General features: G+C 38.6%; 1 protein-coding gene across 45 annotated transcripts in view; it reads left to right on the top strand.

Moving 5' to 3' along the window:
* The window catches only part of ZBTB20 (zinc finger and BTB domain containing 20), a 526,186-nt gene that overhangs the window by 208,013 nt on the left and 303,734 nt on the right, over positions 1-14,439 (top strand). For 39 of the 45 annotated variants that reach the window (XM_068697248.1, XM_068697214.1, XM_068697255.1 and 36 more), the window contains one exon: positions 7,766-7,841. The exons of 4 other annotated variants lie outside the window; for them this stretch is intronic. The gene's annotated coding sequence lies outside the window, so the exon portion shown is untranslated. Of the gene's footprint in view, positions 1-2,786; positions 3,167-7,765; positions 7,842-14,439 lie in introns of those variants that run through there. 2 more of the 45 variants (XM_068697554.1, XM_068697529.1) reach the window with 1 other exon arrangement.

The following is a 14,439-nucleotide window of genomic DNA, read 5'->3' as shown; positions in this document are numbered from 1 at the left end:
AAGCCGATCACAGTGTGCGAAGTCTGAGAAGTGACAGTGTTTTGCACTCAAGGCAGCTACGCGAGGTTACCTGAGGACAGTGTCTGGCTCTACTGGCTGATTGCTTTGAGCATGTTAAAAAAAAAAAAAAAAAAAAAAAAAAAAAAAAAAAAAGCCAGCTAATGGGGGCACCTCCTAAGCAAACCAGATATCCCTTTTACCGTGCAGTCCCTGTTGAGAAGAGTATAATTTTACATTAATTACACCGGATAAGTAAGAATTTGTTATGTTCTGACTTGATCCAGTAAATTCCCATTTAACCCAGTTGTTCCTATTAAGTGTGTCAGCTCTTCTTTCAGAAGCTCGGCTCTGCAAAGACAAATGAGTGTGTTAACGTGAAAATACGTGCCTTAAGACAACAAAAATTAGGAAGCCCTTATCCCCTTTTTTTCAGAAAGAATTATTTATTGTGGAATATTGCAACGTAGTCTGGTTGCTTACAGTTGTTTATAAAAATCAAATTTATTTTTGTTCGTGCTGTTTATTTTTTTGGTTGCAAGCCTTAACAACAGAATTCTGCTTGTCACTTTCATTTTCTTTAATGTACTTTCATTTTGTTTAAAGTTGATTTAAAGTTTCATTTTCAGATTCTCATATAAATACTGAAAAAAAAAAAAAAGAAAGACCTGAAAGTACCTCCTAAGACTGATCTCTTCTCTGCTCTCTCTTTAAATTATACATAACATATACTAGACAATAGTCAGATCTAATTCTGGACTGCTTTGTTTATGTCAGTTTAAGTCAAAGCCTAGGGGAAAACCATTAGTTTATCTTGCATGCAATTAGGATGTGACTGTGTTCATCCAAAGTTGAGTATATTTTCAAAGACTTTCCCTTTGGAGTGCAGGTCCACTGCTTTTAAAGACTTATGGAGGAGCTGACCCTTTCTGAAAACACGGTCTCAGTTGCAAGGTTCTTTCTCTCTCTCATTAAAAGCAGTGAAAACTGTGTTGCTTGTGTCCACAGTGATGTGACAGGAGCTACGTGGGCATTTTGAAGTTGTCCTGATTTTTGAGGGCACCTATATGCTAGGTATATTAACCTTCAGGTGTATTTTGTGTCCTGTTTTCACAGGGAAGTCAGGTTTAGGGAATAACAGAGCAATGTAATTGTAGTTTTTTTGTTTGCTTGTTTTACTTTTCACTTGTGCCACTTGTTTCATCATTCTGTTTCACTTTTCTTGGATGGTGTCTTGCGTGCAGGAGGTGGTTTTATAGATCTCTTTCTGTTACGGGTGAACAGGTGGGTTTGGGGAGGAAGGTTAAATCATTTCTAACATGCAATAATCAATTTGAGCATATGAGATATATACGCACAAGAATCCCAAAGATGTCTGGATTGATTGAGCACATTATCCACTTGTTGCTTTTTAGCAGCTGATATATAGCTTAGACACAAAATAAGTGCATTATATTAGGGATGTTTGATAGCTCTGATTCTGTTTGTGCTGAGAATGTGGTATTTTAGAATGCACATTTGTATATGAGGAATTATTATCACAGTTTATTGTTTATTATACATTTTACTGTTTGAGTCGAATTTTTTGCCCAGAGAAGCTGTGGCTGCCCCATCCCTGGAGGTGTTCAAGACCAGGCTGGATGGGGCTTTGGGCAACCTGGTCTGGTGGGAGGTGTCCCTGCCCATGGCAGGGGGTTGGGACTGGGTGGGCTTTAAGGTCCCTTCCAACCCAAAGCATTTTGTCACTCTGTGAATGTGACAGATCTGTTTTTCTGCCCTATCACTGCATCATACGAAATGCGTGCCGTACTTCTAAATGCACCAGAGTGTCCACAACCTGATGTTAATGTTCAGTCTTTGGCCCACAATGTAGTTTTCACACACGTAAGAAGTAACCAGACCCAAACTATCTTTGAAAGATGACCTGCTTGTATCCTAAAATGGATTTAAATGCATTCCTTCTCATATCGTTCAATCCCAGGTGGGTCACTTTTTAATTCTACTCCCTGTAAGGGTGTTCCTGTTTTGTATTTCAAAACCTGGATTTTCATTTAGCAATTAATGTGGGTGATTCAAGTCACTCCTTCTGTATTTTATTAATTTTTGCCAAATATAGTATTTCTCTGCCTACTGTTGATTGAGCAGAATGGAACTTGCCTACACAAAATTTCTTAGGAAATACAATTTGCACATCCAGATTTCTAACTACACCCACTCTCCCCATTATTGCAAGGTGTTAATCTAGTTGTATGATGCTGCCTGCACAGATGCATACCCTCTTTAAAATAGGTTATGTGCCTAAATCCTTGAGAGAGAGCTCGAATACTGAATTTTTCTAGGTCTTTTTGCTCACTGAATATTTAGCCCTTGTGGTTACTTTAACAATTTTTGTGAAGGCTTTTCCGTGTTTTTAGAAAGTGCTTTTAGTAAGTAGTTTAATCCTAAACAGCAACCGAGTTCTGTTGCAGCAAAAGCAACTACTGATTTTAAAAGTAATTTTAAATTTACACATATCCATTTTGGCAGTACTTTTGATTTGAGCAGTTCTCTTCCAGAAATCTACCCTGGAGAAAATGTTTTTAATCAGGTTAAAATGGAGGCAAGATAGGAAAAAAAAAAATATGTTTGCTGTGGCTTGACTGCAGCAGTGCTAATGAGCTCTGCTCTAATACATGAAGGAACATATGGCCCCCATCTGAATACAAACTGGACACAAAGCAGTAATTCAGCTGAGATGTCCTGAATATTGTAAACTGGGTGAATGTGGTTGAAGGTGTTTATAAACGGTGGCTGAATCCCACACACTGACTCACTGCTTTCTAATGTCCGGGGCTCAAGGTGCTATTTGTAAGAGTATAGAAAATGACCAGTAGAGGGAATTCTTAATTAATGCTAACAAAATAGCTAACTGAAGTGTTATGTTATGAAGAAAAGACTTCTTGTGCTCGTGACGCAGCAAGAGACGGATTATGGAGAGGGCGAGTTAGGAGAAGAAAAATCACAGGACAAGCAAATTGAGTATTTACTGGCAAATAATTGCTCTCTTAAGCTGTGGCTCTCTTCCTAAATTCTTGGCATTCCTGAGCACTAGAAGCATTTTCAAAAAATGCATCGTTACAGAGTACATGTAAAAAAAACCCTCAAAGGCTGATGTTACAGGCTTGTGCAGGTAAGCATGTGTGTTACTGCATATATTTCTTCTGCAGCTTTAGATTGACCATTGTTTATGGGAGTGCTCGTTGTGTTTTTTTTTTGTTTGTTTGTTTTTTTCCTGTTTCTGAAGAAGTGATATTTTGGTTTCACAGCTCTATTTCGTCTAAAAGTTGGAATAGTGGAGATAGTCTTCTAGGTTGTAGTGTATGCTTTTGTGTCAGCAAAGATATACCGATGTACAAGGAAATAAAACAAGCTTTTGGCAGAGAGTATGCGGCCCGATTTTATTTAGTTTAAATGGGTTCCAGCTTTTTCCTCTACCTTAAACATCTCCACAGCAGCTGAGTGTGGGGCAGAAACATATGCCCTTATGTGCTTGCATTTTGCTACAGGCTGATTTCACTGGAGGAATGCTTGGGGAGATTCTGCAGGGATAGAAGTTTTTCTAAGTAACTCTCAGAGGCTGCCTGCATCTGTACATCTTCCCTAGGTGTGTCTCCCCAAGGAAATGAGATTTCTGGGAACCCACTCTTTGCTCCTGGATGCAGTTAGTGTTACCTGTCTCCAATTCTGTTATTTTATTTTTTTTTTAATTTAGCCATGTTCAGCCAAGTTTGATGAGTAAAAGTCTCCAAGATACCAAGGCTTCCACATGTTTTGTGGAACTAGGCAGCTCTTTAAAGGGGAAAGGCTCTTTTAATGACCCCACTGAGGGAGAGGCTACCTCACAATTTTACCAAAATTATACATTGGAGACTCAGCGTGGACAGAAATCCATGAGAATGCAGGCTCATTTGGCTGTCTGTGAACTGGTACAACTTCATGAGAATCTGATTTTTGTTTATCCCACATGTAAACTTCTTTTTATAATAGTAAAAAGGTCTGTTTGAGCATGGAGATCTGTAGATTGTTAACAATGCTTTGCCTTAAATTTGATTCTTTTTCACATCTTACTTGACAAATAAAGAAACACTATCACTAGCATTTTTTTTTGTTATATCTACAAAATATTCTTCTTGTTTTCTGCCCCCACTTCATTACGTACATTAAAAGAAATGGCCAAAATAATCTCACTTTTCACAAGTAAATAAAAATAGCACGTACCCCTGAAGAGCAGAAATGTTCTTTGATTTTACAAGGATCTGATTTTGGTTGTACAAACTCGATTGTGTGGGACATTTAAGTTGAACACTGGACTGAAGAGCATAATATGCATTTCAGACACCACTCTAGAAAGCTACACCATTAGCATCACAGAACCGAGTATCAGGTCCTTCAAAAAAAAAAAAAAAAAATTGCTGAGTTTCCAGTAAAGAGTAAGTGATTTAACCTTTCCCACAAGGGTAGTTTCTCCTTAATAGGTATCAAATTGAAGTTTGCTTTTGTCTTTAAACACGGTCAGTTTTCAGTCCTCATTCCTTATTGTACCATAATTGCGGATATTCTGTTTATTGACTACTGCTAATAATTATTTCTACAATTATATTATTCTTATGTTTTTATTATTGTTAGTATGGCAATAATTAGTCCTTTTTCAAACCCTCATAAAATCTTGGCCCTTCCGCTGTCTTGGGTGCAGAGTCCTGCAAGTTAATTATATAGTATGTGGATAAAAAAATAATAATCCTTTTATTGGTTTTAATGTTCTGCTTTTTAGTTTTAATGACTGTCCCCTCTTTTCTTGGGAGGTCAGATTTATTTTATTTTCTCTGTGCAGCTACATTTATATCACTTCTCCTATGTTCAGTCTTTTTCATTTTCTCTGTCAGTTTGAAGCTTTCTAAACTTTTTGCATATGGAAAGCTCTTGGGGGCTTTAATGAGTCTTTCTACTCTCTGAACCCTTTTTGTTTCTTTTACATCCTATTTGAGACAGGGTGATCAGGGTTGACAGCAAAATCCAGAGGGATGGCATAACACCAACTTACGTAACAGCATTATAGTATTCTCCAAAGTATTTCCTTTGGACCACCAATCTGCACGAGGCACTGAGCAATCCACAAAATCCCCAGTTCCTTTTCCTGAATTGGGTGCTGTGAACTTATCGTGCCTCGTGAGATGAAAGCGGTGCGAGTTATTTCTTTATTCCTGATAATAATGGGAACCTGATAGCCGAGGAAAAGCTAAGTACAGAATCCTATGACAAGTTTTTTAAAGTCAGAAGAGAGATCTGTGGAGAGTGATCATTGTACCTTGTGTGTAGTAAACTGGAAGGCTTCCACAAGATGGTGATGGCTGACATCAAAAGGAAGTACAGCTTGTTCTGTGGCTTCTAGACCATCTGCAAGTGACTTGCAAGAGATGAGAGGATGCCAAACAAAAGCACAATTGTGATATAATGGAAGTATGAATCAGGCATTGGTCTTCTCTTCCTGGAAAAAACAGGCAGAGCCTGGGTGGCACTCTGAGACTTCATTCAATCGAAAGAGATGAGTTTCAGGCAGTAATTCAAGACAAAAAGTCATATTAAAATGGCTGGATCAAGCTTTTTTATTTAAAAATTCTGTTGAGTTTTTACCAATTTGTTTTTATTTCTGCAACCATATAGAAGCATGTTATAGAAATGTGCAATAAGTCACTTGGTCCAAGTAGAGCATATCAAGTTGACTTTCGTTGGAAGCAAGCTAGTTCTATTCCCATTCATTTCCTCTTGGTTCATCCCCATGACTCTTTTCCCTCCTCTTCTTACCCCTCTTTGTCTTTTACCTGGAATTTTCTTCCTTAGTAAAACTTCTGACTGGCCTGGTACATTATAGTACAGTATAAATGATCATGTCCAGCATTAAGGTGATAAAACAAACTTTACTGTCTTCTTATTTGCCCAAGAGATAACACAGTTTTTGAGAAGCAGATGGTTGACTAGAGAGCCCTGAGGTATCACAGAGCTAACAGGTGCAGCTCCCTATTCAGTTTCTTCAATGCAAAGAAATCTTATTTCCAGACAAGTCAGAAAAAAAAAAAAAAAAAGAGAGAAACAGTGAGAAGGTGGACTCAAAGAGTCCAAATGCATACATTTAAAAATTGTTTTTGTGGTAGATGATGCAGGAACAGCATTTGTATGCTGAAAGAAGCAATCTATTGCTAAGAACAAAGTAAGCTTTATGGATAAAGCAAAGTGCTGAAAAGTAGAGAGCTCCATTGAGTTCTGTTGTGGTCATTGACCAGCCAAGTAATTTGCACAACTCTATGTAGGTCTGTTTTCCACAAAAAAAAAAAAAAAAAAAAAAAAAGGAAGAAAAGAAAAAAAAGGAAAGCAGAATGCTAGCTGAAGAATAATGAATGTATGCTTCTACAGACCATTGTGAACCCTGTATTGGGAAAAGATAAGGAAGGAGAAGTATATTACTGTTGAAACACTAGATACTGGGGCAACTCAAATGTATTTCTGCAATGTATTTAATGCCTCAAGCAAAACACCACATGTAGGTCGTCAGTAAAGAAGGAAAAATCACACCACTACCGATACTTCTTCCTAGTCCTGTATCTCCCAACTTACAGGTTTAATGCAGGATTGTCATAAAAAATACAGCCAGCATTCAAGTGGTTAAGGAGCTATGGCTGCACCTTTTGAGTTCCTCACATTTTGACAGAGCTGGGCTTCTGTGAGCTATTGATAACTTCAGATGCAATTTATTTGGGGTTTTGTTCACGTTACCATAAATCCCGATTTGAAATGAAAATGGCCAGAGAATATAAATGCTTCATTATTAATAATATTATTAATAAAGTCATTAGGCTCTAATTTTGTGATTTTAAGCTTGAGCTGTCCAAGTGAAATCTGTGGCCTGTGCTTACTGAATAAGGGCTGTAGTGTAGGACTGGGAGCACTTGATTGTCATGGGTGCTTTAAACACGTTTGATCTTGGGATACTAGTGGACTTTGTGATGTTATCTTTCCCTAGAGATCACAAGAGTTATCCTTGCAGAAGCAAGTAATTTATACAAGGTGACAAAATGATTCTTACAGTGCTGGTGGAGGAAAAGATGGAGACCTTAACTTCTTGCCTTCTGATTTAAGTACTAGAGAAACAGGGTCTTTCATTTCAGGGAAAAGTAAAGGTAGAGGAAACCAAGAGGATAACTAATCAGCATTTTATCTAGTCATGAGAACTTTGGAAGGAACAAATAATGAACTTGGTCGTTACTGCAAGCATTTAAGTCTTTAAATTTTAGATTGCAAGGAAAGTGTGTATTTAGTCTATTACAAAACAAATTCACAGTAATCATAATCACAATTTAAAAAGCAATGAGTACAGGTATGAGAGAGTATTATAGATAATCTGATGCAAAAGTTTTTCCAAGAGTTATGGAATCTGGTACATCACATTCACAATTTTTCCATAAAAAGATTTTTCCATTAGTCATCAGGTTGGAACAAAGTTCATAAAAATTGGAAAAACAAGTCATGCGATCTATAAAACATTTTGAAAAGTTGAAATGAAAAAGATGAATTGGATGGAAAACTTTCTGAGCATTTGAGAGAGAAGAAAGTAACAGGGAGATTTTTTTTTCTGCATTTGTTTTAAAGATGGAGTCTTGATGGAGAAAATACTGCAGCCGACTGCAAATACATGATACTCTTAAATAAAAGATTGCTCTCCTTTTCCTATTTTCAGACAAATTGCCTTCGTGGTCCTGGTCCTTTGGTTCCACACAATCATCGACTGAGCTGAAGGAGATCTCCCTATAGCTGTGAGTAATAATAAGGCTTTAGCATTTCTTTGCACATTGCTACTAGAAAGTGACCTCTCTCACTAGAAGGCTCACCTTTTCATTATAAAGGTGTTACTTCTTTTCTGCATATTTAAAGCATTGCTTGAGTTACTATATGATTCTTCTCCTATGATGCAGCAGAAAAATTCAAGGTAACAGAAGTTTGAGAGAGCTTCTTTAACCCTGGATGTGAAAGGTGGCCAGTGATAGAAAGGAGCTTTGAAGGACAGCAGAAGAATGATTACATTTAGGATTGTACTTAGAATGGTGTACAAATGATGCAAGAAGCCCAGAGAAATGCCACAAACACACCCTATTAGGGAGATGTCAGTGACACAGAATGAGAGCTACTGTCCAAAACGGCTTGAGTTTCAACAGCCTTGTGTGATGACATCTGAAATGTAAATAGATGTCAGGCAGTGATAGTGTCCTTTTATGAAGACATTTATTCTTTCCATGGTGACTTTTCCCCTTGTACCAGTTTGTGTACTCTCCTGTGACATAGAACCGATGTGACCTCATGAAATTCCAAGAAGAGAGGAAATCAGGTAGACAAAATGGATGTTACTGCAAAGGACAAATTACCTAGTAGTCTAATAAGTAAAGGACATGGTGGAGTGAGTCCGTCTTCACAAAATGGTGCCTGAAGTGAGATGGATAAATGGTGATTGGGCACGACTTGCAGCTCTAAGTGCTGTGAGGAGGTGATACCTTGTGGTGGATATACCTGGGATTTTTGAGCTGGCAGGCAGACGGGTTTGGGGGAAGGAAGGCTTTTTATGATCAAGGAGTAGTGTAGCTCAAAACAGCACTGGTTTTATGTGTGTGAGTGATAGGCAGTGGTGAAATGGAGTACAGCAGAATCCTAAACCAAGTGATTGTGATAGGGCAAATTATAGGGGGATTTATGCAGGGATCTCTGCAGCTATAGCTCAGATGATTCAGCTGCGCTTTTTCTTTGTCTCACCCTTTTCCCAGTTTATTTTGTATTATGTATCATTCCTATAATTGTGTTCTTTGTTGTTTCTCTCCTGACATGTTAAATCCCACAACACAGTCTAGTCTTGATGTTTTCCTTCTCTTTCAAAGAGTCCCAAGAGAGAGAAACAAGGAAGGTAGATGTATTTGACTTTGGAAAATGAGTTGATGCCAGTTGCAAAGGAAATAAAATATATCACAGGGGTCTGCTAAGGGGTGGGGAGTGAAAATATTGCTCATTTGTGACAAAAGATTGCCTTGAAGATTGCTTCAGCTTGATCAGTCTGAAGCCCATGTCTCACTGTTTCCATTACAAAGGCTTTAATGTTCCTGTTTCTTTTGGAAAAGGACTTCATCTATTTTGAAATAAATCCAAGGTTCCCCAAATGTACTGTTCGCTTTCAGGCTCAGCGCATGAGACCTATGCATTGGGGTCACTTTGTTAGAGGGGTTAGAAGAATGTACATGATTTAGGTCATGATCCAGGATAGCCAAGGAGACAGCATGTGACAGCCCCATGGCAGCTGAGGAGCCAGAACTGTGGTGGGAGACTGCAGGGCTGGAATCAGATGAGGAAAGCTCAGGCAGAACAAGTGAAACCCAGTAGATCTTTATTTTACATAGGACTTGTCTGGTTTGCCTGTAGGAGGCAGGATGTAAAGTGCCTATGTGACGCATGAAGACAGAATACTATTCATATGATGCCTTTTTGCTTTCAAGTCTGTAAGCCAGTGCTGATCATTCCTTTAGAGGATCTCGGTCTGGATATGTTCATTGGAATTGATCGTTATAGAGCCATAATACATTAATTCAAGTCCTCAGCAAACAGTGGCTTAGTATCCACCCCGAGCCTCCCGCAGCTTCCTGTTGTGAAGACATAGCTTTCTGATGTTGTTTTTTTCCCTTTTCTGCTACTGAGATATCCCTAATCTCTTCTGAGCACCAGTCCCTGTTTTTCGGTTTGCAGCAAAGAACTTTTTCAGTGCATACCTGTGGAGCTCATTCCTAACCTATCATTTTGATAGCAATAGTTTAACCTGGTGTGAAAATACAGCTACTGTCCTGATACCTAGAAAGAAAGAAAATAAATGCACCCTCTGGTAAGGGACAATACAATCTTTAAATTAGTGGCAACCATCCCTTGTAGTATCCCTGGTGATATGTTTTAAAGTTCAGGGTCTTTTTTTCTTTTTGCTTTCCTTTTTTTTTTTTTTTTTTTTTAGCATGTTCACCTGTTTGCATCAACTACTGATGCTTTTATCTTTGGCTTTTTTTTTTCTTTTAGAAATTTTACAGCTTTTTTTTTTTTTTTTTTTGAAATTTCCATTCCTTCAATTCAGTTTTTAAATGATTTTTTTCCTTGTTTTTAAATACACGAAAGCAACTCTTACATAAGATTAGCTCAAGTGAGCTGCAGCCAGGAGGTAATTTTTTTGTAAGCGGGCTTCTCTTTCACATGTCACATGGGGTAACCATTGTGGACTGCAACAACTCTGGGTAACAGCATGCACTCGGGATGCACACAATGGTTGTCCTGCCAGCAGGACCAGTCAGCTCACCCAAACTGGCCTGGGAGCTAACACTTGTGTCCTGGGTGCCCTGCTGCTAGGGATGGAGGAGGGAGTTGGAGGGGCTGCGAGTGTTGGCCAGAGGGAAGCACGAAAGAGCATGGGAGGGAGAAGTGGGAGAGGGCAGTCATAGCTGGGGATATTGTGGCTGGGAGAGGGGGAGAAATTAAAAACAAATCCAAAGAAAGCCAAGCCTCACTGCTGCTCTTCCTTGTGGGATGATTTGTTCAATTCAGATACCCTCTGGTCTGTCACCAGATCCAGAGGTATTTTAACCATGAAGCATTGCTTTGAGGTTAAAGACTGCAACCGAAGGGGAAAAGACATAAGTTCTGTTCTTTAGATAATAGGTGTGAACTTGACAAACTGATTATAACATCTGCGTCTCATATTCTTTCTCTCTGAGAGAAGAATAAAAATACATGTGCGCTGCAGAGGGGAGCTGAGATGCTTCATCCATTTGGAAATTATTTTTCTCCTTTAGGAGACGGATGCTTTACCTTTTTCCATGAAAAGTTGTAAATGTTTCAGAAACAATTAATGAAGCTTCCTGACATCCTCTTGGGTGAGGAAATATGATTGCTGTGGGAAAACTGAGGCAAAAATCTGTCATGTGAATATTTTATTTTAATAGTTAATGAACAGGGAAAAAGAAAGTATTACTATAAAACACATGAGCAAGATTGTGGAAAACTTTGGCAGAGAAAGGTACTGAGATAAATTCTGTCTTGATTGACACCTCTTGAAGGTCAAAGTATCTACCCACTGTATGAGGCAGGATTAAATTTGGCTCATGGTGTATATATGATCAGAAGACTTGCCTTTTAGTGTACTTAATTTCAGAATACACATAGCGCATAAGGCAGGCTTGTAGAGTAGAAGTAAATACTTTGGGAGTGACTACATAAAAAGATAAGCTTTCTTTGGTTTTACATCAGTAATAATACCATTATTTTTTACATGAAATCCTCAAATTGTTTTGTGATCAATACTTAATCCCCTGATAGCATGCCTCTTCAGGAGATCTCAAAAGACCTTCATCAAAATACACCACAACACTTCAGTGTGTTTGTGTCATGTACAACTGGCATTTCCTATTCAGGAATTTGGAAATAGACACAGAGAAATAAAGTAAGCCGCACACCAAATGAAGTGGCAATTGAGGAAGAAAAACCAGATGCCCTGACCTTTTTGTCTGGAAGTCAGAAGATCCGTAGTCCTTGGAAGCACGCACATCTGTTTATAATTCAATCAGATTTTTGTTCTTGCAAGGATGTGTGATGCTTCAGATGATCCAGTTGTTTTGACTCCCTCATCCCAAGAGCCAACCTGTCAAAGCAGTAATCCTAGGTAGTGTCACTTGTCTGCTAGGGCAAGCCTGCCTTTCTTCACTTCTAGTAGATTTTAGACTGAACAAAAAACATAAACATTGTAAACTGTATTTACACAATGATACTGGCAGATTGTAATTGCATAGATGTGTATATACAAGTATATGTTGAACACTTAACTCTAATACCTGTGGCTTTCTCCAATTATTCTTCTTTGTATCTTTGTACCTTTTATATCATTTCAGTGTGAAACTGCGTCTGTAGTCAAGCATGTTTAAAAAAAAAAAAAAGAGAAGCTTCAGCTGGTAGGAATTGAAAAATATATGGTGAGAAAAGACAGGACCACCCATAAACATCACATATACGCTGTCACTAAATGATTATTTTAGATTTCTGATTGTTTTTAATGTAAGCTTTTCAAAAGTCAGCAATGGCTTTATTTTATGTCTGCTGAAGTCAATGTGGGGTGTACCATGCACTTGAGGTGAATTATGTCAGTATTGAGTATTGTGAAAATCTCACCCCTAAATAAAAGCAGGTTCACATGTAGGAAAACGAACACAAACAAAACAAAAAACCACTCCAACAAATAACTCACCCACCTTTTGGATTCTTGAATCAGATTTGGGAAGACAACGGACAGAAATGGGCATTATTTCTTACCCAGGGAGAGCTAGTGCTTTCCAGCACACTGTCCTCATTTTAAAATTGCTGTGTTTTCAATTGTCTTGCAGCATAGCTTGTCTGTGCATCCAGTGGGTTTTGTCTCTGGCCTTTTAAAATCCATAAACTTGTGAAGTAAACTAGACAAGAATCCTTTGCTCTTGCCTATGCCATTCCTAGCTTGTAACACAAATAGAAATATAAAGCTAATTCTGTGAGGCTCTCCTGGGAGAGGAAGGTATGTGAGGAGAACACTGTCTAGCCTTCTGAGGTCAGAAATCTCAGGCTGGTTTCTTGGATTAATTCCTCAGCTGTGTCACGAGGTTTGGACTGCTTCAGTCCCTCTCCCTGGGCCATGCTTTCCAATTCTGAAGTCATCTAGATGCTGTACGTGGCAGTATGTTAAACGGCCGCTATTTTCTCTGTCACTAAGAATCTGAATGGTCTCTTATTTTGTAGAAGTGGAATTCACTTCCTAGTGATGTTAGTGGCAGAAATATGTCAACTGTCCACTTCTGTTAGCGTCATGATGAATTCTGGGTTCCCCAATAACTGTATCAAAAGGAGGCTGAAGATGGAGAGATCTGGCTACCAACAGGTCTTTACTCGTAAGAAATAGGCATTTGCATTCTTTGTATCCCCGTGTCGTGAATCAGGAGGGAGAATCATCATTCTGAATGCCATGCTTATTCTCAGCATGATGTGTGTGGTGAAGAAAGCACTGAAAGAAAGCATTAAGGCTAGGATAACATCAAAGAAAATGCTTCAATTTTTATTCTCCCTTCCATGGCGGATTAATTAAAACAGACTGAAACACCAGCTAACTTGAAAATAAAATCAAATGTGTGTATGTAGACTATGGCAGTTTATTCTAAAAATCAAAGTCAATTCTTCTCTCCCTCAAACCACAGCTCTAACAACATAATCCTCTACCTTGCTTTCTTTGACGTACCTTCTCAAATACACTGGCCAGCCCATATGGTTGCTTTGAGATTTTTGCTGTGCTGTGTCACTTGCTCGGCTTTCAGAGCTGTAACAGATAACTCTGCTGGACCTAGCATCCGCTGATAATGCGTTGTGCTTGGCATGTGATATGAAGGGATGTTAGTGTATTGCACCAACCCTCTCACTACACTTTGAAATAAAAAGTTCAAACAGGGTTCCCACTGAGTGTTCAACATGCGTGGTGGTGGTAACTATAGGAAAATGGGAAGCAGGAGCTTTTCAGGCAGAAGGAGTCTAAGGAGACAACCTCAGTCTGTGCCCTCCTTTGAATTAGGAGTTGTGTGGCACAGGATCCTTTACATCCAAAAAAAAGTGTGACTAATCCTTTGCCTTCCTCAGTCCTTTATTTTACAATGACTATACGCTGTATGACACTACCCATGCAAACATTGCTGCTGAATAGAGTCCTGAGCACCACCAAACCATTCCTACAGTCCAGATGGGGTTTCCTTCTGCCTCAGGACACACCAAGACAGTCCCAACATTGAATTCAATTCAGCTGCAGCTATTTGTGAAAATAAGAATTCTAGAGAGTAACTAGATGAGTTTTCAAGTAGCAGTCAAGGTAAAATGTGTGTGCATAAAATAACTTTTAAGACTCAAATCGCAAGTATGCAATACAGAAGCCAGTTGTAATCAACAGCTTGCTTTTCATATGTTCAGTGAGGAAATGTTTTGTTGTTTTTCTAGCTTTATGGCAAGGTGGGCTACTGTTTGAATCATGATTTGTGCTGGTGACTTCTCTAGTCAGGCAAGTTAGTGATTCTGTGTGGTTTTTGTTATCTGGAAACGGTGGTACTGATTTCTGCTATAAACAGCTCATGAAAATTGTTGATATATTGGGGGACCAGTACACATTGATCTGAGTAATGCATCTGTCTGAATAAGTGTATAAGCGTTTGGTACATTGCTAGAAACACCTTTGTGAGCTCTACTCCTTTTCTTTCCCAAAGAAAGTGTGCATGCATACAAATAAAACTACATTTTTTGTCTTTTATTTCAGTACATGAATATGGAGACAGAGTAGAGACA

This window comes from Anas acuta, chromosome 1 (genome assembly GCF_963932015.1).
Source record: "Anas acuta chromosome 1, bAnaAcu1.1, whole genome shotgun sequence".
Taxonomy (NCBI): domain Eukaryota; kingdom Metazoa; phylum Chordata; class Aves; order Anseriformes; family Anatidae; genus Anas; species Anas acuta.
Note: the sequence above shows the minus strand (reverse complement) of the source record. Positions and strands in the feature narration are given on the sequence as shown.